General features: G+C 45.8%; 1 protein-coding gene across 5 annotated transcripts in view; it reads right to left on the bottom strand.

Annotated features, from left to right (window-relative positions):
• TBL1XR1 (transducin beta like 1 X-linked receptor 1) overlaps positions 1 to 18,934 on the bottom strand; it is a 187,980-nt gene extending 169,046 nt beyond the window's left edge. For 2 of the 5 annotated variants that reach the window (XM_025375091.1, XM_025375088.1), the window contains exon 1: positions 18,524 to 18,729. The gene's annotated coding sequence lies outside the window, so the exon portion shown is untranslated. Of the gene's footprint in view, positions 1 to 17,742; positions 17,888 to 18,523 lie in introns of those variants that run through there. The other 3 variants (XM_025375090.1, XM_025375093.1, XM_025375092.1) reach the window with 2 other exon arrangements.
• Between the last annotated feature and the right edge of the window lie 1,056 nt (positions 18,935 to 19,990).

Below are 19,990 nucleotides of genomic sequence, written 5' to 3'. Positions count from 1 at the left end.
GGCGCCTGTAGTCCCAGCTACTCGGGAGGCTGAGGCAGGAGAATGGCGTAAACCCGGGAGGCAGAGCTTGCAGTGAGCTGAGATCCGGCCACTGCACTCCAGCCTGGGCGGCAGAGCGAGACGCTGTCTCAAAAAAAAAAAAACCTACTTTAATCTACAGAGAAGTAGATAAAGGGTAAAAAAGGGAAAAGCACATAATACGTTCATTCCCCCCCCCCATTTAATAGTACCTTGTCTGTTTTAACAACATTCAGAGGAAAACGAAAACGTTGCTCATTTAAATGTTAACTATCCTTGGAGTTTTTTTCATCTGCTAACGAATTTCTAAAACTTATATTTTTAAATATTTTTTAGAATATCGCTAAAATATTGTTGCAATCATTTTAAGTTCAAAGTTTTAAAAAAGAAAATCCTATATTCTCTGACAGTAAATTCTGGTTTCTAGAAAGTGGCTCAAAGACAAAGGCGTCATCCTTTACTCTGGAAAGTTCCAAATGATAACAGAATCAAATCTACCAAGATCCCTCATCACAATCATATGTCTCTAAATATCCAAGATCTCAGATTACCCTGGATATTTTTTTTTTTTTTTTTTGAGACGGAGCTTTGCTCTCGTTGACCAGGCTGGAGTGCGATGGCGTGATCTCGGCTCACTGCAACCTCCACCTCCTGGGTTCAAGGGATTCTCCTGCCTCAGCCTCCCGAGTAGCTGGGACTATACGCGCCTGCCACCTCGCCCAGCTAGTTTTTCGTATTTCTTAGTAGAGAAGGGGTTTCACCGTGTTAGCCAGGATGGTCTCGATCTCCTGACCTCGTGATCTGCCCGTCTCGGCTTCCCAAAGTGCTGGGATTACAGGCTTGAGCCACCGCGCCCAGCATTTTTTTGTATTTTTAGTGGAGACGGGGTTTCAACATGTTGGCCAGCCTCATCTTGAACTCCTGACCTCAGGTGATCCAACCAAGTGCTAGGATTAGAGGCATGACCCATGGCACCGGGCCCCAGACCTGCTATCCTGGATATTTTCATCAGTTAGCTAGAAGTAGAGAATGTTGCCCCAGCTCACTCTGACAACTCAGTGTTGCCATCACCTACTCCTATTTCTTCCAACACTGAACCTCCTATATTTTCCAACTCTGTCTTACCACAACTCATTGTCATTAAATGAAAACCTGAACTGGCATAGGTGTAATCTCAGCACTCTGGGAGGCCAAGGCAGGTGGATCGCTTGAGGCCAGGTGTTCCAGACCAGCCTGGCCAACATGGTGAAACCCCATCCCTACTAGTAATACAAAAATTGGCCAAGCGTGGTGGCATACTCCTGTAATCCCAGCAACTCAGGAGGCTGAGGCACGAGAATCACCTGAACTTGGGAGGTGGAGGTTACAGTGAGCCAAGAGCACGCCACTGCACTCCAGCCTGAGTGACAGAGCCAAACTTTGCCTTAAAAAAAAAAAAAAAAAAAAACCTAACACCCCTGCCAGCCTACATTCAACAGTAGAAAACAGGGAAATGGCCGGGCGCGGTGGCTCAAGCCTGTAATCCCAGCACTTTGGGAGGCCGAGACGGGTGGATCATGAGGTCAGGAGATCGAGACCATCCTGGCGAACACGGTGAAACCCCATCTCTACTAAAAAGTACAAAAAAACTAGCCGGGCGAGGTGGCGGGCGCCTGTAATCCCAGCTACTCGGCAGCCTGAGGGAGAATGGCGTAAACCCAGGAGGTGGAGCTTGCAATGAGCTGAGATCCGGCCACTGCACTCCAGTCTGGGGGACAGAGCAAGACTCCGTCTCAAAAAAAAAAAAGAAAACATAGGAAAATACAAGATGTCCCCATACTAGATCGTGATAGATTCCACGCTAGCAGATCAGGAGAGGAGGAGGTCGGAAAGAACCAATCTGAGCCGCAGAATCACTTGTGCAACTGGTTTAAAGAGACAAAGGGCACAGAGTGTACACATCCTTTGACCTCTGAGGGAAAACCACAGTCAAAGAGAAGGGCAACAGTAGATGTATGGACTGGGTATTCAAGACCATGAATCAGAAAAAAAGTCAGGCAAGAATCATATTTCAGTATCAGGTAAAAGTAAGGGTTCAAGTTAGGGAAAAAAAACAAACAAAGGAAACACATGATGAAGGGTCTAAAGAGACTGCAGAGTACATAAATATCAGGAAGAAGTGGGCAAGTCCAAACAACACCCCAATTCAGGTTTAACTGCTACGGTCAGGCCAAGCAAGGTCTTTGAATCTTTTACCCACATTTTGAGTATATTCCTTGTTTCTCCTAGCAAGTACTATGCTGTTATCAAGCCAATAGGATTCTGCAGATGACAAAAACCAAACAGCAGGGTAGACCCTCAAAATTCTTACAGCACAGCCAGTCCCGCTGGCTCATGCCTGTTATCCCACCAGTTTAGGGAAGCCACAGCAGGTGGATCACTTGAGCCCAGGAGTTCAAGACCAGTCGGGGCAACATAGTGAGACCCCATCGCTACCAAAACACACAAAAATGAGCCGGGAATGGTGGCATGTACCTGTAGTCCCAGACAGGAGGCTGAAGTGAGAGGATCACCTGAGCCCAGGGAGGTCAGGACTTCAGTGAGCGACAACTGTGCCACTGCCCTCCAGCCTGGGTGACAGAGTAAGATCCTGTCTCAAAAAAAGAAAAAAATTCAGCTGGGAGTGGTGGCTCACGCCTGTAATTCCAGCACTTTGGGAGGCCGAGCCGGGTGGATCACGAGGTCACGAGTGCAAGACAACCCTGGCTAGCACAGTGAAACCCCGTCTCTACTAAATATACAAAAAAATCAGCCAGGCGTGGTGGCAGGTGCCTGTAGTCCCAGCTACTTGGGAGGCTGAGGCAGGAGGATGGCATGAACCCAGGAGGCAGAGCTTGCAGTGAGCTGAGATCGTATCACTGCACTCCAGCCTGGGCAACAGAGCAAGACTCCGTCTCAAAAAAAAAAAAAAGAAGAAAAAAACTCTGACAGCAGGAACACAGTAAGTCCAAAGCACCATTAATTTGTGAAACTGGATGTATCTCCTTTCCAGTTTTGTATATGTGAATCACCCACAAAAGCAACAAGAGTCTATTGTACTAGCAAACCTGTACCTCAGTCAGAGCCTCATGGGATTCAACTCAACAAGGGAAAGGCTAAAGAGTGCCAGGCACTGTACCAGATGCTGAGGGTCAAGATGGGTGACAGACACCTGTCTTCAAGGAAAGATCTGCCTAGTGAAATGAGGCAACAAATAACTCTCAATCAAGGAGAGCCTGTGCTAGAAACAGATGACTAGTGGTCACCACAGGCGAGGATGTTAATTTTAAGACTGTCACGGAAAGAGGCTTAATGCTTAATCTTCAATCAAATAGTGTAACTTCATGCAGGCAACATGTTACAGCATGTAAATTTTTTTAAAACAATGTAATTATCCAAACTTCTTCTCTAATGGGATGTAAGAAACTTTATATAATGGTCATTCTTCTGTTTCTAATTACCGTCCTTTATAAGAAGCATTCAGGGTTCCTAAGCCACAGCTGTTCAGATTTTTCCCTCCAAAACTAAATTTACCTTTAAGAGCAATCAAAATTCCTTATCATTTGTATCTTACTTCTTATGTATGCCTTACAAAATCGAGGCGCCAGAACTTCAGAATCCTCATAAAGCTTCAGAATACGACCTAAAGACATTAGCACCAATAAATGTAACTCATCCATGCTCTATCATTCAGAACATCGATGTTTCTCATCGAGGACTGACTCTAAATCCATAAAAGTAGAAAAATACAATTCTATACTCCTTTGAACGAGTATTTTCTAAATTCACTGAATAAAAGTAATAAAATTCATTCAGGTTTATAAAAGCATGTTTTTAAATGAAGAGTATAGAAAATATGTGTGCATAAGTTCCTTCCTGAAAACCTTTCAGTTATTTTTGCATGTATACATACCCTGTGTTGTGCCATATGGATTTTTAGTGAGAATCTATGTTAACGTTTGTATAAAATTTAACATATATATTTGAAGTGACTGATCAAAGCAGTTGTCAGTTGTCAACCAGAGCAGTGTTGCCTGGAGAAAAGTAGGGATTCCATTCCAGAAAGCAAAAATTTTTTTGAGACGGAGTTTCACTCTTTCACCCAGGCTGGAGTGCAGTGGCACCATCTTGGCTCAGTGCAACCTTCGCCTCCCAGGTTCAAGTGATTCTCCTGCCTCAGCCTCCATAGCTGGGATTACAGGCACCCGCCACCACATCCTGTGAATTTTTTTCTCAAACTCCTGACCTCAGGTGATCCACCCACCTCAGCCTTCCAAAGTGCTGGGATTACAGGCATGAGCCACTGCACCCGGCCAAAAACCTTTATTTTTAAGAAAGGTACAAATCTTTTTCTTTTTTTTTTTTTTCTTGAAACATCTAATCGGCCGGGAGCAGTGGCTCATGCCTGTAATCCCAGCACTTCGGGAGGCCGAGGCAAGTGGTTCACCTGAAGTCAGGAATTCGAGACCAGCTCTTCACCACAGTAACATACTGAGAATTCACTGCCAAAAATGAGACTAAGATTCTCCTACCTCGTCTCCTGTTACTGCTGAGAAGAGGGCCACGCCACTGCCCTCAAAGGAAGGCTAGTGTCAAGTCACAGTAGAGCAGAGTTCTGTGCACAAAAACAGGTGCTCCCTTTCTCTAAGGTTGCTCCAGCTGAAGTTGAAAATAAGCACAACTAGAAGGCAAGCCCCTTTACTGGTAAACTAAATAGCCAATGAAAAGCTGCAAGTGACACAATTACCAATGACACCAACTGCAACCAAAAATAGCATCAAAATCGAATGTATCTGTCTGTCACCTTGACATCAATAACACATACATCTAAGTAAGTCATGAGAGGATCTGTGCAGTATCAGAAGCCATAGTTCCACAAATTCCATTGTGCCAAATACTATAATTATTAAAATCAACTACTATGAGAACCCCGATATTCACCTAATGTCCAAACCCTTGGCAAAGCAATACCTTTGAAATAAAACAAAATGTATGTACTTCTGGATAACCAAAATCTCCTAAAGTTTGCACTAAATTATTTTCTAAGTATCAGGCTTGGATAGGATTCAAAATTCACCAGTTTCCCAGGCACAGTGGCTCACGCCTGTAATCTCAGCACTTTGGGAGGCCAAGGCCAGTGGATCACCTTAGGTCAGCAGTTCAAGACCAGCTTGTCCAATATGGTGAAATCCCGTCTGCACTAAAAATACAAAATTAGCCAGGTATGGTGGCGCACATCTGTAGTCTCAGCTACTTGGGAGGCTGAGACAGGAGAATCACTTGAACCTTGGAGGCACTTATGAAAATAAGTGTTTACAGAAATAAACAGTTTCGGGCCGGGCGCGGTGGCTCAAGCCTGTAATCCCAGCACTTTGGGAGGCCGAGACGGGCGGATCACGAGGTCAGGAGATGGAGACCATCCTGGCTAACATGGTGAAACCCCGTCTCTACTAAAAAATACAAAAAACTAGCCGGGCGAGGTGGCAGGCGCCTGTAGTCCCAGCTACTCAGGAGTCTGAGGCAGGAGAATGGCGTGAACCCGGGAGGCGGGGCTTGCAGTGAGCTGAGATCGCGCCACTGCACTCCAGCCTGGGCCACAGAGCGAGACTCCATCTCGGGGAGGGGGGGGAGAAATAAACAGTTTCAGCTCTTTAAGGACTGACTGAAAAGCACAAGAGAAATTAACATCGTTTTCCCCTTTCTTTTGACCATCCTATCCAAATGCAAAGACATAAAGATTTTTAAAGCTTAACCAGATGCCTCGATTTTTCAATTATTATTTTTTCAAAATAATACAAACATAAACAGTTCAAAAAGTCACACATGAAAATAAGTCTCTCCCACACGTGACTACATAATCTGCCCACCCCAACACCATTGTTATTAATCTCTTTCACAGCTTTCTAGTCACTCTAAGCACATGACAAGCATATATAAACACACATACTCATACACACTGTATTGCTTGTGTCCTTTCCAGTCTTCTATCCCTTAAGTTAAAATAGCAGCCAACCAGCCAGGGGCAGTGGCTCACGCCACTAATTCTAGCACTCTGGGAGGCTGAGGAGAGTGGATCACTTGAGGTCAGAAGTTCAAGACCAGCCTGGCCAACATGGCGAAACCTCGTTTCTACTTAAGTACAAAAAAATTAGCCGAGCATGGTGGCACAAGCCTGTAATCGAGCTACTTGGGAGGCTGAGGCAGGAGCACCACTTGGACCTAAGAGGCAGAGGTCGCCGTGATCTGAGATCACACCAATGCACTCCAGTCTGGGTGACAGAACGAGACTGTCTCCAAACAAACAAACAAACAGCAGCCAACCATATGGTATTTTCTGACCCTTTGTCTTTTCATTTAAAAGTATCTTTGAGAAGGTCCTTTAAATATTAGCAAAAAATCAAACACCAAATCTAAATAAATATATAAAAGAAGCATTGGCTGGGTGCAGCAGCTTACACCAATAATCCCAACACTTTGGGAGGCAGGAGGACTGCTTGAGCCCAGGAGTGCAAGACCAGCCTGGGCAACATAGTGAGATCCTGTCTCTACAAAAAATTAAAAATAAATAAATTGGCTGGGCATGGTGCTGCTTATTTGTAGTCCTAGCTACTCAGGAGGCTGAGGTGGGAGGACTGCTTAAGCCCAGGAGTTGGAGGCTAAAGTGAGTCATGTTCACACCACTGCATTCCAGCCTGGGTGACAAAGCAAGACCCTGCCTCAAATAAACAAACAAACAATCAAATAAATAAATAAATAAAAGAACAATTCACGCAAAGGCATCTCTCACCAGGTGTCAATACTAGTGACCTCTGCTAGCAGGACTCACGAAAGTCCAAGGTCAAAGATGTATTCCCATGATACACCTGGGGTTTTCTGGCACAAGAACACAATACAGTAACAGACTGTACTCCTGACCCCAGTCTATAATTTTACGAATGTATATCAGTTACTAAAGAGGACAAAGTACAGTAATTTAAAGAAAACCCAACATTTTACTAGGGGAAAAATCTTTTTTTTTTTTTTTTTTTTTTGAGACGGAGTCTCGCTCTGTCGCCCAGGCTGGAGTGCAGTGGCGATCTCGGCTCACTGCAAGCTCCACCTCCCGGGTTCACGCCATTCTCCCGCCTCAGCCTCCGAGTAGCTGGGACTACAGGCGCCCGCCACCACGCCCGGCTAGTTTTTTGTATTTTTAGTAGAGACGGGGTTTCACCATGTTAGCCAGGATGGTCTCGATCTCCTGACCTCGTGATCCACCCGCCTCGGCCTCCCAAAGTGCTGGGATTACAGGCTCGAGCCACCGCGCCCGGCCTGGGAAAAATCTTAAGCATGTATCATGTTACATTTTTATATGAATGAATACCAAGGAACACTGCTACAGCTATAAATAGTATCCTAAAATCCTTATTTTTAATAAGTTCTACCCCATAAAAAGGTAATTGCAAAAAAAGGAAAAAAAGGATAAAGAAATTATCTATTCTCATTACCTTATTTCAGAAGCCCAAAGCAGATGAGTCAATTGCCTTATACTGTGAGTTTAATGACATATGATAGCCACTAAACAAAAATGTAACAAGATTAGTGTATACTCTTCCCAATGAGCCTGTTCAAATTAAAGGAAAAGAATAAAACACCTCTCCCTAACCTGTAAACTGTGTTCTATTCACAATTGAAGGTAACCACCAAAATATGCTATTACTATACCCCAACTGACAAGGTGTTTGCTTATGCTCATGTCACATACTTTCCAGACTATTATTCTATGAAAGGCTGTAGATTTTTAGTACTTAAATACTCTAAAAAAATCTTCCACGTGGATCCCCCTAAAACTCATAAAATTGAAATCCTGGCCAGGCACGGTGGCTCACGCCTGTAATCCCAGCACTTTGGGAGGCTGAGGCTGGCAGATCACTTAAAAAGTCAGGAGTTAGAGATTAGCCTGGCCAACATGGCAAAACCCTATCTCTACTAAAAATACAAAAATTAGGCAGGTGTGGTGGTGGGCACCTGTAATCCCAGCTGCTCAGGAGACTGAGGCAGGGAGAATCGCTTGAACCCGGGAGGCAGAGGTTGCAGTGAGCCAAGATTGTGCTATTGCACTCCAGGCTGGCAACAGAGAAAGACTCCATCTCAAAAAAAAAAAAAAAAAAAAGAATCCTAGAATCTTAAGAAACTGAAGTATCGAGTATACTCATTCAAGTATATGCACAAATAAGAGAACTTCAGGTAACATTTCATCTGATCATCTTAACACACATTTATAGAAGCTACATTTACTCATGTAACCCTAGCTTTACAAAGAATTGGTTTAAAAATACTTGTTTGCTTAATATTAGACCCATGTTAAAATGCTACCCCATTCAAGCAGATGCAAACTAAGAACAAAAAACAAAAGCATCCACTCAAAAACTGAGTCACTGATTGTCTCTTTACAATGTCCTGCTCTCCACTATGCTGAAAAAGACACAATGAAAAGAAAAGAGAAACACAAAAGGTACTAGGAAAAAAAGCACTTATTGATTCCATATCAGATCTCAGACAAAATACTGAAGATCTCAAATAGACTGATAATCTAGTTTGTTAAAAAGTTTAAAAAAAAAAAAATCCACCATTTTAAGGTAATCAAAAATTTTAAACACTTAAAAAAAAAAAAAGCTTGAAACTCCAGAGTACAATTTCCTTTTTGTGCGTGTGAGATGGAAGTCTCACGCTTTATTGCCCAGGCAGGAATGCAGTGGCACGATCTCTGCTCACGGCAACCTCCACCTCCTGGGTTCAGGCTATTCTCCTGCCACAGCCTGCTGAGTATTTGGGATTACAGGCACGTGCCACCACGCCCGGCTAATTTTTGTATTTTTAGTAGAGATGGGGTTTCACCATGTTGGTCAGGCTGGTCTCGAACTCCTCCTGACCTCGTGATCCGCCCACCTCGGCTTCCCAAAGTGCTGGGATTACAGGCGTGAGCCACCGCGCCCAGCCCAGAGTACAATTTCATATAAAAAAGAATTACTGGTCAGGCACAGTGGCTCACGCCTGTAATCCCACCAGCACTTTGGGAGGCCAAGGCAGGTGGATCACCTGAGGTCAGAGGTTCAAACCAGCCTGGCCAACATGGCGAAATTCCATGTCTACTAAAAATACTAAATTAGGTGGGCATGGTGGCACATGCCTGTAATCCCAGCTACTCGGAAGGCTGAGGCAGGAGAACTGCTTGAATCTGGAAGGCAGAGGTTGCAGTGAGCTGAAATTGCACCACTGTACTCCAGCCTGGGAAACAAGAGCAAACCTCCATCAAAAAAAAAAGAAATTACTCTATTAAGATACTGGAATGACCATCTCTGACTCTTGTTCCCTCTTCTGTTTTTAAATTCTACCTCCTAAAACCTTCGATAAAGGGGAAAATAGGTGGCAAGCTTCCCAGTTTAAATGTTCAACAGGTATTCCTCCTCCCTCATCCCTCAAACCTATTCATTTCATATAAATCTCCTGAATCTGGGCACTCCATGTTTACTAAAATGTATTAACCTTCCAGCGTGACCCTTACAGTCTGTATTAATTCCGAGTTATAAATCTAAGCTCTCAGAAAGCAGAGCTTTCAATCTAACTCATTTTGTTTGACTGAAAATCATGCTGAAAAGCTTACATTCCATACATAAATATTAAAAATTTTAGCCAGGTGCGGTGGCTCACACCTGTAATCCCAGCACTTGGGGAGGCCGAGGTGGGTGGATCACCAGGTCAGGGGTTGGAGACCAGCCTGGCCAACATAATGAAACCCTATCTATACTGAAAATATTAAAAAATTAGCCCGGCATGGGTGGCACGTTCCTGTAGTCCCAGCTACTCAGGAGGCTGAGGCAGTAGAATCACTTGAACCCAGGCGGTGGAGGTTGCAGTGAGCCAAGATGATGCCACTGCACTCCAGCTTAGGCAACATAGTGAGCCTTTGTCTCAAAAAATAAAAAATAACAATTTCAGGCCAGGTGCACTCTGGGAAGCCGAGGCGGGCAGATCACGAGACCCAGAGTTTAAGACCAGCCTGGCCAACAAGGTGATATCCCATCTCTACTAAAAATACAAAAATTAGCTGGGCATGGTGGCACATGCCTATAGTCCCAGCACTTGGGGAGGCCGAGGTGGGTGGATTACCTGAGGTCAGGAGTTCGAGACCAGCCTAGCCAACACGGTAAAACCCCATCTCTACTAAAATTACAAAAAAATTAGCCAGGCATGGTGGCTGGCACCTGTAATCCCTGCTATTTGGGAGGCTCAGGCAGGAGAATTGCTTGAATCTGGGGGACGGAGACTGCAGTGAGCCGAGATTGCATTCAGCCTGGGCGACAGAGCAAGACTCCATCTCAAAAAAAAAAAAAAAAAAAAAAAAATTAAAACTTCAAAAGGATGTAACACCAAATTAGTTGCCTTTATAGTCAATTACCCTGGTTAGCTGGAACCAATACAGCACAGTCTTATCATAAAAACTTACTGAAGGGAGATGGTTAAGAGACATTCTTTTGGTAAATTAAACTCATTTACATTGTATAATACATATGCCCTATACTAAATGTTAATTAATAAATAGTAATGGTTCAAATGAAACTCCAGTGCAGTCAGAATGCTGTAAAACCGTGAGATCTAAAAACACTATCTTAACTTAGGTACACTACTGAGGAAATAAGAAGGGAAAAAAATCTAACAGATTAAGAAAATAAAGTCCTAGCTGGACGTGTAAGCAGATGCCTGTAATCCCAGCTACTCAGGAGGCTGAGGCAGGAGAATCGCTTAAACCTAGGAGGCGGAGGTTTCGGTGAGCCAAGAATGTGCCCTTGCGCTCCAACCTGGGCAACAAGAGTGAAACTCTGTCTCAAAAAAAAAAAAAAAAAAAGTACAAAATCTTAAGCATCATTATACCTGACTACCTGACACATATATAACCAGATAAAGTCAACTTACTGTGACACAATTTCTAACTAGACTAGGTTTTCCCCCAATACTGTGGCTACTATTCCAGAATTAAAAGGGCAAAACCATCCATTTTCTTTTTTTTTTTTTTTTTTTTTTTTTTTGAGCCTTTTTTTTTGCTCTTGTTGCCCAGGCTGGAGTACAGTGGCACGACATCAGCTCACTGCAACTTCTGCCTCCCAGGTTCAAGTGAGTCTCCTGCCTCAGCCTCCTGAGTAGCTGGGATGACAGGCATGCGCCACCACTCCCAGCTAATTTTTTATATTTTTAGTAGAGACGTGTTTTGTTGTTGTTGTTGTTGTTGTTGCTTTTTTGAGACAGAGTTTTGCTCCTGTTGCCCAGGCTAGAGTGCAATTGCACGATCTCGGCTCACTGCAACCTCTGCCTCCTGGGTTCAAGAAATTCTCCTGCCTCAGCCTCCTGAGTAGCTGGGATTAAAGGCATGTGCCACCACGCCTGGCTAATTTTGTATTGTTTTCGTAGAGATGAGGTTTCTCCATGTTGATCAGGCTGGTCTCAAACTCCTGACCTCAGGTGATCCACCCGCCTCCGCCTCCCGAAGTGCTAGGATTACAGGCGTGAGCCACCGCGCCCGGCCGAGACGTGTTTTATGTTAGCCAGGCTGGTCTCAAACTCCCGACCTCAAGTGATCCACCCGCCTGGGCCTCCCAAAGTGCAGGGATTACAGGCATGAGCCACCGTGCCCAGCCAAAACCATCCATGTTCATCTAACTCTAAGAACTAACAAGTTTTTCTTCCTTTGCAACTCTGGCAGCATTAAATTCAAATGAACAGTTAAATGTGACTATAGTACACCTAAATCTTTTAAGGTCTAACTCAAAAAGAAGATGCTGCCACATGACATTGGAAGAGGGCTGTCGCTGCTCCCATTTTAACACAGGCCCTCACAATCCATTTTAACACGAAAATGGTATTAAGAACTCTGCCAAATGCTAGAAGGAAAAAGGTCCATCCCTTCAAGAAATGTAACATTGTAGTTGGGGCAACAAAAAAATAAACAGTTATGGGATTTGTAATCTTCACTAAATGCAATGGAATCTCAGAGAAGAAATATCCTGAGTCAGGATGGCCAGAAAAGGATTCATGGAAGAAGGGGGACTGAAACTAGGCTATAAGAAGGACAAAGGGAAGAACAGCATGCACAAAAGCAAAGTAGTGACTACGGCAAAAACTACAGTATTTGAGAGGCCGGCAAGAATTCCAGTTGGGGAAGAGTGGGAAATAAAGCTGAATAGGTAGAATGGAACCTTCTTAAAAGCCAGACTGAAGCATATAAATTCAGCCCAGTTGGCAAAGAGAATCCATTATGGGTTCTCCAGCAGGGGAACTGACAAGATGAAACCAGTACTTTAAATAAATTACACTGTCAGTAGTTACAGAAGATAAAATGAGTAAGAAAGGTTGCTCAGGGCAACCAAATAAAAACTTAATAATCCAGACCTACAACCATTCATTCATTGAGAAGACAGACTGCTAGGTAACAACACTGGCCTAGAATTCACACAAACTGGGACTAAACTCCTGCTCTGTCCCCCACTACCTAAGCCTCAATTTTCTCACTGTTAAATTCAGGTCATCAGCACTCAGACTGTCACAGTACTTGTCAAAGCACCTGTGTAGTCCTGATACATAGAACTTTGACAATTAGTAAACAGTAGTGCTAAATTAAGTATGGTTAAAAATGGGAAGTGAACATAAGACAAGGCTCATAGAGGAACAGTACTTCCAAGGACAACTATCTTGACAGCAGCTGACAATATGGAAAAGAACACACAGGTAAAAGGTCAGAAAAAATAAAATAAAACCACCTACTCAAAGTAATCACTACAGCCTAAAAGGCAAACCCTAGGTTCTGCGGGACCCAAGCCCTGAAAGAGTTCCCTTTTTATTTAAAGAGTTTGCCTGGCGTGGTGGCTCACGACTGTAATCCCAGCACTTTGGAAGGCCGAGGCAGGTGGAACATGAGGTCAGGAGTTCAAGACCAGCCTGGCCAACATGGTGAAACCCTATCTCTACTAAAGATACAAGAAATTAGCCAGGTGTGGTGGCGGACACCTATAATCCCAGCTACTTGGGAGGCTGAGGCAGGGGAATCGCTTGAACCCAGGAGGTGGAGGTTGCCGTGAGCCAAGATCGCGCCATTGCACTCTAGCTTGGGCGACAGGGCAAGACTATCTCAAAAAAAAAAGAGTTGAAGCTGGGTGCGGTGGCTCACGCCTGTAATCCCAGCACTTTGGGAGGCCAAAGCGGGCGGATCACGAGGTCAAGAGATGGAGACCGCATGGTGAAACCCCGTCTCTACTAAAAGTACAAAAATTAGCTGGGCGTGGTGTCGCGCGCCTATGATCCCAGCTACTCAAGAGGCAGAGGCAGGAGAATCTTGAACCGAGGAGGCGGAGGTTGCAGTGAGAGGAGATGGCGCCATTGCACTCCAGCCTGGGCGACAGAGCGAGACTCCGTCTCAAAAAAAAAAGAAAGTTGAGGCCGGGCGCGGTGGCTCAAGCCTGTAATCCCAGCACTTTGGGAGGCCGAGACGGGCGGATCACGAGGTCAGGAGATCGAGACCATCCTGGCTAACCTGGTGAAACCCCGTCTCTAGTAAAAAAATACAAAAAAATAGCCGGGCGAGGTGGCGGGCGTCTGTAGTCCCAGCTACTCGGGAGGCTGAGGCAGGAGAATGGCGTAAACCCGGGAGGCGGAGCTTGCAATGAGCCGAGATCCGGCCACTGCACTCCAGGCTGGGCGACAGAGCCAGACTCCCTCTCAAAAAAAAAAAAAAAAAAGAAAGTTGAAAAATGTTTAAATTGGTGCAAGTAGGCTTAAGAAGTCCATCCCAGATGACAGAATAGCAACAAAGGCATGCAAAAGATCCACCACTGTACCTACACCAATCATGTAAATTATTCATAGTATATGTAAGTCTTAAACCACAACTTTAAGAGTAAAAAAACTAAGTTTACTTCAAACAGGTTACTCAGGAAATGGAGCTATCAAATCCTTCCTGTGACATTATGCCCCTACTAAAATAAATAACAAGCAAATATAATGTAACACAAAGAAACAAACTTCAAAAATCAAACCTATCAGGAGCAACTCAAACTTACAGGATGCTTAGAATGTCAACCATTGTTCTTAGAATGTCAACCACTGGTCTAAGTACCTCACACATATTAACTCAATCTTCTCAACTCTATGAAGTTGACTGTCCGCTTACACAGAAGAAACTAAAACACATGAAGGCTGGGCGTGGTGGCTCATGCCTGTAATCCCAGCACTTTGGGAGGCCGAGGCGGGCAGATTACCTAAGGTCAGCAGTTCGAGACCAGCCTGGCCAACATGGTGAAACTCCACCTCTACTAAAAATACAAAAATTAGCCAGGAGTGGTGGCGGACACCTGTAATCCCAGCTACTCAGGAGGCTGAGGCAGGAGAATTACCTGACCCCAGGAGGTGGAGGCTGCAATGAGCCGAGATCGCACCACTGCACTCCAGCCTGGGCAACAGAGTAAAACTCCATCTCAAAAAAATAAAATATAATAAAAATTTAAAAAAATAAATAAAACGCATGAGGAGCTACTACCCCAACATCACAGCTAGTAAGGGATAGAGCCTGAGTTTGAACTCACTGTAACCACTATGCTACAACACAAAGATTTCAATGATTTTTCCTACACTAGTTTTTTGTTTGTTTTTGAGAGGGTGTCTCCCTCTATTGCCCAGGGTGGAGTGCAATAGCGTGATCTTGGCTCACTGCAACCTCCACCTCCCAGGTTCTCCCAGATTCTCCCACCTCAGGCTCCCGAGTAGCTGGGACTATTGGCACCCGCCACCATGCCTGGCTAATTTTTGTATTTTTAGTAGAGGCGTAGAAGACGGGGTTCCACCATGTTGGCCAAGATGGTCTCGATCTCTTGACCTCGTGATCTGCCCGCCTCAGCCTTCCAAAGTGCTGGGATTACAGGCGTGAGCCACCGTGCCCAGCAGGACTGCATCTTATTAAATAGTGCTAGGGAGTTCAACACAATGATATGAGTTCTATGAATTTCATTTAACCATGCAATCACCTGACCCAGTTAGTACAGATGCTCAACTATAGATCATAAACTTGATCAGAAACACAAGGTTTTGGAAGGATATCTACACAGATCAAGACTAACAAAACAGCTGGGAAAAATTCCGCAGATTCAGTCATCTAAGACAGACCCAGGTTTGAATCCTAGTGTTCATTTAATCATTTTGTGGCCCTGAACAAGTGAATTAACTTATTTGCACCTCTGTTTCATCATCCACAAAAAAAGCCCAACACTACCTACCTCATAGGATCAGCCTGGGGTATAAACGGCATAGAAAGCACCTCACACCTCCTAGAGCATAGCCCTGAGCACCTAGTCCCTCTCCTCTGGCTCTATGGTAACAGGGCAATCAATTGCACTCTTACCGAACCCAATCCCACAGGGGTAAACAGCCAAATCTCTCCAGTATCAGCTCTCTCACAGAGTCCTTTCTTTTTAACTTCAGGTTTCTATTGGTGGCAGAGCATGAGATACCACCTTGGTGGCACCTAAACTGAACGATACTCAACAATTCTTTACTACACAGCTCTAGGGTCCTAGCCCTCCTCTACCACTAGAATGTCTGAGCATAAAGTATAAATGTCTCATGTTAGCTGCTTTCCTTTTTTGCATTTCAGTGACTTATACTGTAAATGTTGTGAAATGAGTCCAATTCACATGCACTAGAAAAATACAAGTTCTAGTGAATGCCAATGTTTCTGCCATACCTCTCCCCTGACTTCCTACCATTCATTCTTCTCTATTCTTTTTATATAAATGACACCAAAATTGAACAAACCCAACAAACTATTTCAACCAACTTCATCAAAATGTGTCAGGTCAGAAATTCTTTGTAACAGTACTGCTACAAACTGTACAAACAAGGGAGATTCCTTTGTCACCTACTTGTCTGACAAGGTTGTATGTATACTGCACTGATGGATTTAATCAACAGGTTGATGTTCAAAAGGTCTATTAATATATTTCCTTTTATCAGTAACCCCTATGTTCATATTATCTTCTGCCCTTTCTACATGTTAGCTTGAAAGGCTCCTAGAACACAGGAAGCAGTTAGCTCTAGTTCTTTCGGGAGACTGGTGTCATGATAATCATGCAAAACCTTTAATTAGGTGTCGAGAATACAAATATCAAAAAGTTTCTTGGACGTACGTACTAAAATGCTTAACACTTCCTTGAAGCAACCAACGCAAAAACATCATCTCTGCAAGGGGCCACTCCATTTACCACCAGTGTCTCCCACATTAATACCCAAAGCTGGTATATGTTAAAAGAAAAATGTCTTATAAACTGACGGTGAGCTTTGCAACAATTTTTATGCCATTAACATGTCACTTTATTGAGTTCCTTAACACTAAGAAAAACTTTTCCCAGGCACGTAGTTTTCATCCCACATACAGTTCAGTATTTTTTCTGTACTGCAGGTCTGATTCTAACAACTCAAACGTCAAAAAATAGTTACTTATGGATTTAATGATTGTGATTACGTACATCTCAGTGCAGGATAGGGCTGAAAAAAAAAATATTCCAAACAAGAAAACCTGGATTTAATAGCAAGAAGCCTAATCACACATCACACGCCTAACTGCTCTCAGGCATAGTTTCTTCCTGCAGCCCCTCCCCCACAGGTAAATGCTAACTATTTCTAGAACTCTCAACAATTTGGGAAGCTTGCCATCAACTCCCAGGACACCACCCAACATACACCATGTTTTCGGGGAGACAAAGGTGCCTCAGACTATAAAGTTATTAAAATGGTGAGAACATACAATCCCAGGAAGTCGGCATTACTAAAATACATCAATGTAGCATGGGTCTTATTTTAACAAAAATGAAAATGAATCACACTGGAAAACCCAAACAGTCACTCATTGTTATCTTCAACGTGTAATCGAAATTATTTATTCCAAGTTGTTTCAGGTAAGTGGATGAAGACACCACGAGGGCCTTATTATTATCCAAATTGGAGAAGGAGCCTTTAGGAAAAAAAGGAGGGGGAAGAAGATCACTTAATTACATGAGGTGGGGGGTGGAGAAACCATTCAGTCTTAAAATTCAGACTAAAAATAACCTGTCATTTTCACCCACTACATTTTATTAACAAGCTTGTTTAGATCAGCATACGGTTCCTGTTTGGAAAACAAGAAAGTGAACAGTAAACTTTCCTAAGTCAACTGCAAATTACATAGGTACTAAAACTCTTCACCCCCGGTGCCTGCACAGTCCAAGATTTTAAGTAAACTCCAGACATTGAGAACACCTAATTTCTAATTAGTTTCCAACATTTCTCATTTGTAATCACCAAATTATCTTAGAGACACTTAAGACAATCCAACAAAGAGAGCATTTTTTCAAAGCCACAACCCAAATTTTACATGAAACACACCATTTTCACAACCTAAATTTAATCCCGGTTACCACTGCGAAGTGATGCCTGTTTCAGCAAATTAAGAACTTCCAAAAATACTGAACACGTTAACGCATGGATGGCTTCCCTCGAGCTGCCATTTAAGATTAATATTCCACTTAAATAAAAGTCTGCTTCTGTTCAAAAAATTAAATCGGTTGCAAAGAGGAAGTTACCGAGAAACCACCCTCACAACGTGGCCTTTACACTGTCAGAAAATAACGTGACTCTGTGCCACCCAAAACTTACCAGGAAGCTGACAATAACTTTGCCAATTCTACACTCGTGAACCCAACTTCAAAGAATCTCCACCAAATACCTCCTTAAGACGATAGAAAGCACTAAGTTACAAATAAACACGTCCCGGAGCAAGGCCTGGCTGCCGCGCGCCCCTCCCCCGGCCGGCGCCCCCGCCCCGGACGCGCGGCCCCAACAGCCGCCCGCAGCCCCTAGCACGCCGGCCGGGGTCGCCGCGCCCGGGCCGGGGACGCGCCTGGGGAGGGGAGATTTCCATTGCCGCCCGAGGTTTCACAAAATAGCATACACCGAAAAGCTCCTTCTCGTCTGCTAAAAATAGGCTATAAAGGAGTCGGCCTCATGATGGCTCCTTGATTCAATTTGCTGCAAATCCTTTCCTAAAAGCCTCCCCCCCCTCATACACACACGCACAAAAAGGGGGTGTAAATGCACGAAGGGAGGAAGAGGGGGAGAAGGCCGAGGTGCACATTTTCGGGGACAACATAATTAGGGTGAGGATCCCCCGAGACCAGGAAAGGGTAGGGGGTGGGCAGGCACGTGAGCATTTCAAAGAAACCTGAGAGAGGAAAACGGGGGGATGGGGGCGCCCCAAGTGCCCTCCCTGCCTTCCCTCCCCCCACGCAAGCCCAGTTCCCCCAAGGGCCAAGTTGAAAAATGCATGTTCCACTCGCGCCCATCCCCCGCGGCCCAGCGCCCCCGGCCGCCTCTGGCCCGCGCCCCCCGCCCAGGCCCGCGACCGCCCCCACTCCGGGGTCCGGCCCCCAGCGCTTACCTGGAAACGGTGGCCTCCAACGCCGCTCCCCCCTCCCGGGAATGGAGGCACTAGGAAATTCCCCTCCTCGCCGCCGCCGCCACCGCCTCCAACCACCCCCAAAATAACCCCTCCGGGGGGTGAGAGGCAATTATAACCCCAGCGAGCGGAGGGCGCGGGGGATGGGCGCCGGGAGGGCGGGGGCGGGGAGCGCGGCGCGGGTCCCCAGGTGGCGAGCGGAGGTGCTCCCGCCGCTGGGGGAGGGGCGGGGGCGCACGCGGCCGGCGGCGGGGGGAGGCGGCGCGCGGGGGAAGGGCGCGAGCGGGGAGAGGAATTGAGGCAGAAGGTAAAAGCTGTTACTAAGGGAAAGAGCCAAACGGTTCGGAGCAGCCAACGGCTCAGACACTCAACACTGGGGAGAGAGGAATGGGGACCAGCCAGGCACAAATGAGCTCGCGAGGCCCGCGGCGGCGGCGGCGGCGGCGGCGGCGGCGGCGGCCGCGCAGCAAAACAAACCCGAGCGGCCTGCGCCGGGCGGGCGGGCGAGCGGGCGGGTGCGCGGGGGAGGGGCCGGCGGGGGAGGGGCGCCGCGGACGCGGGGAGGCGGTGGCGGCGGCGGCGCGGCGGGGGGGCTCCAGCGGCCGCGCTTCTCTCCCTCCCGGCCCGCTCCGGCGGCGCTGGGGGCTGGGCTGTGCGGCGCATTCTTTTTAAAAATCAGGCGAGCCCCGCGGGCACTCAAAGGCGCCTCGGGGCCCCAGGCCGCCCGCCCCGCCCCGCCCCCACCGCCGCGGGCCGGCCTGAGTGTGCTCGGGTGTGGGCTGCTGGGCCCGAGACGGGTGGGGGCGGGGAGGCCCGCTCGGTGGCCGGGGTGGAGCCGCTGGCGAAGTTTCCCAAGGAGGCCGCGGGCTTCCGCGTGTCCGGGGGGCGGCCCGGCGGCGCTGGGGGCTGGGCGCACACGCTGCGGGTATGTGCGGGAGCGCGGCGCGGCATCATATGGACATTTGTTTGTGAAAATCTCTGTGCACACCTTTGTGTGCGTAAATACATATGGTTCTCGGAAGCGTACCTGGAAAGGTGCTTCATCTGTATTAAGCGACTTTCAAAATGTGATCCAGAGCACGGGATCTGGAGAGAAAACACGCACACAAGAAAGGATTTTTGATACTAAACACAAAGCTGTAATTGAAGTGTTTATGCCCAAATGTACTGTGAATCAAGCATATGGTGGTATTTATCATCTGGTGGGTCTGTTTGAAAGGTTTGGTGGATCAGTTCTTATTTCACAAAAATAAAATAATGTAACTAAATGTTTACTAAACATATACCTCCACGGTGGCATCCACAGTAGAAGTTTATCCACTTTGTATACTTTTTGCATGTGTGAAGCACAGCAAGGCTGTTTATAAAGTGTACCTTTGATAAGTGATAATGTGGGCAGTATGATTGAGGGGGGTCGTTTTTAAAGAAGGGAGGCACTTCAGGTTTTAA

This window comes from Theropithecus gelada, chromosome 2, assembly GCF_003255815.1.
Source record: "Theropithecus gelada isolate Dixy chromosome 2, Tgel_1.0, whole genome shotgun sequence".
In the NCBI taxonomy this organism is placed as follows: domain Eukaryota; kingdom Metazoa; phylum Chordata; class Mammalia; order Primates; family Cercopithecidae; genus Theropithecus; species Theropithecus gelada.
The sequence above is the reverse complement of the archived record's forward strand: the minus strand, read 5'-3'. Positions and strand labels throughout refer to the sequence as shown.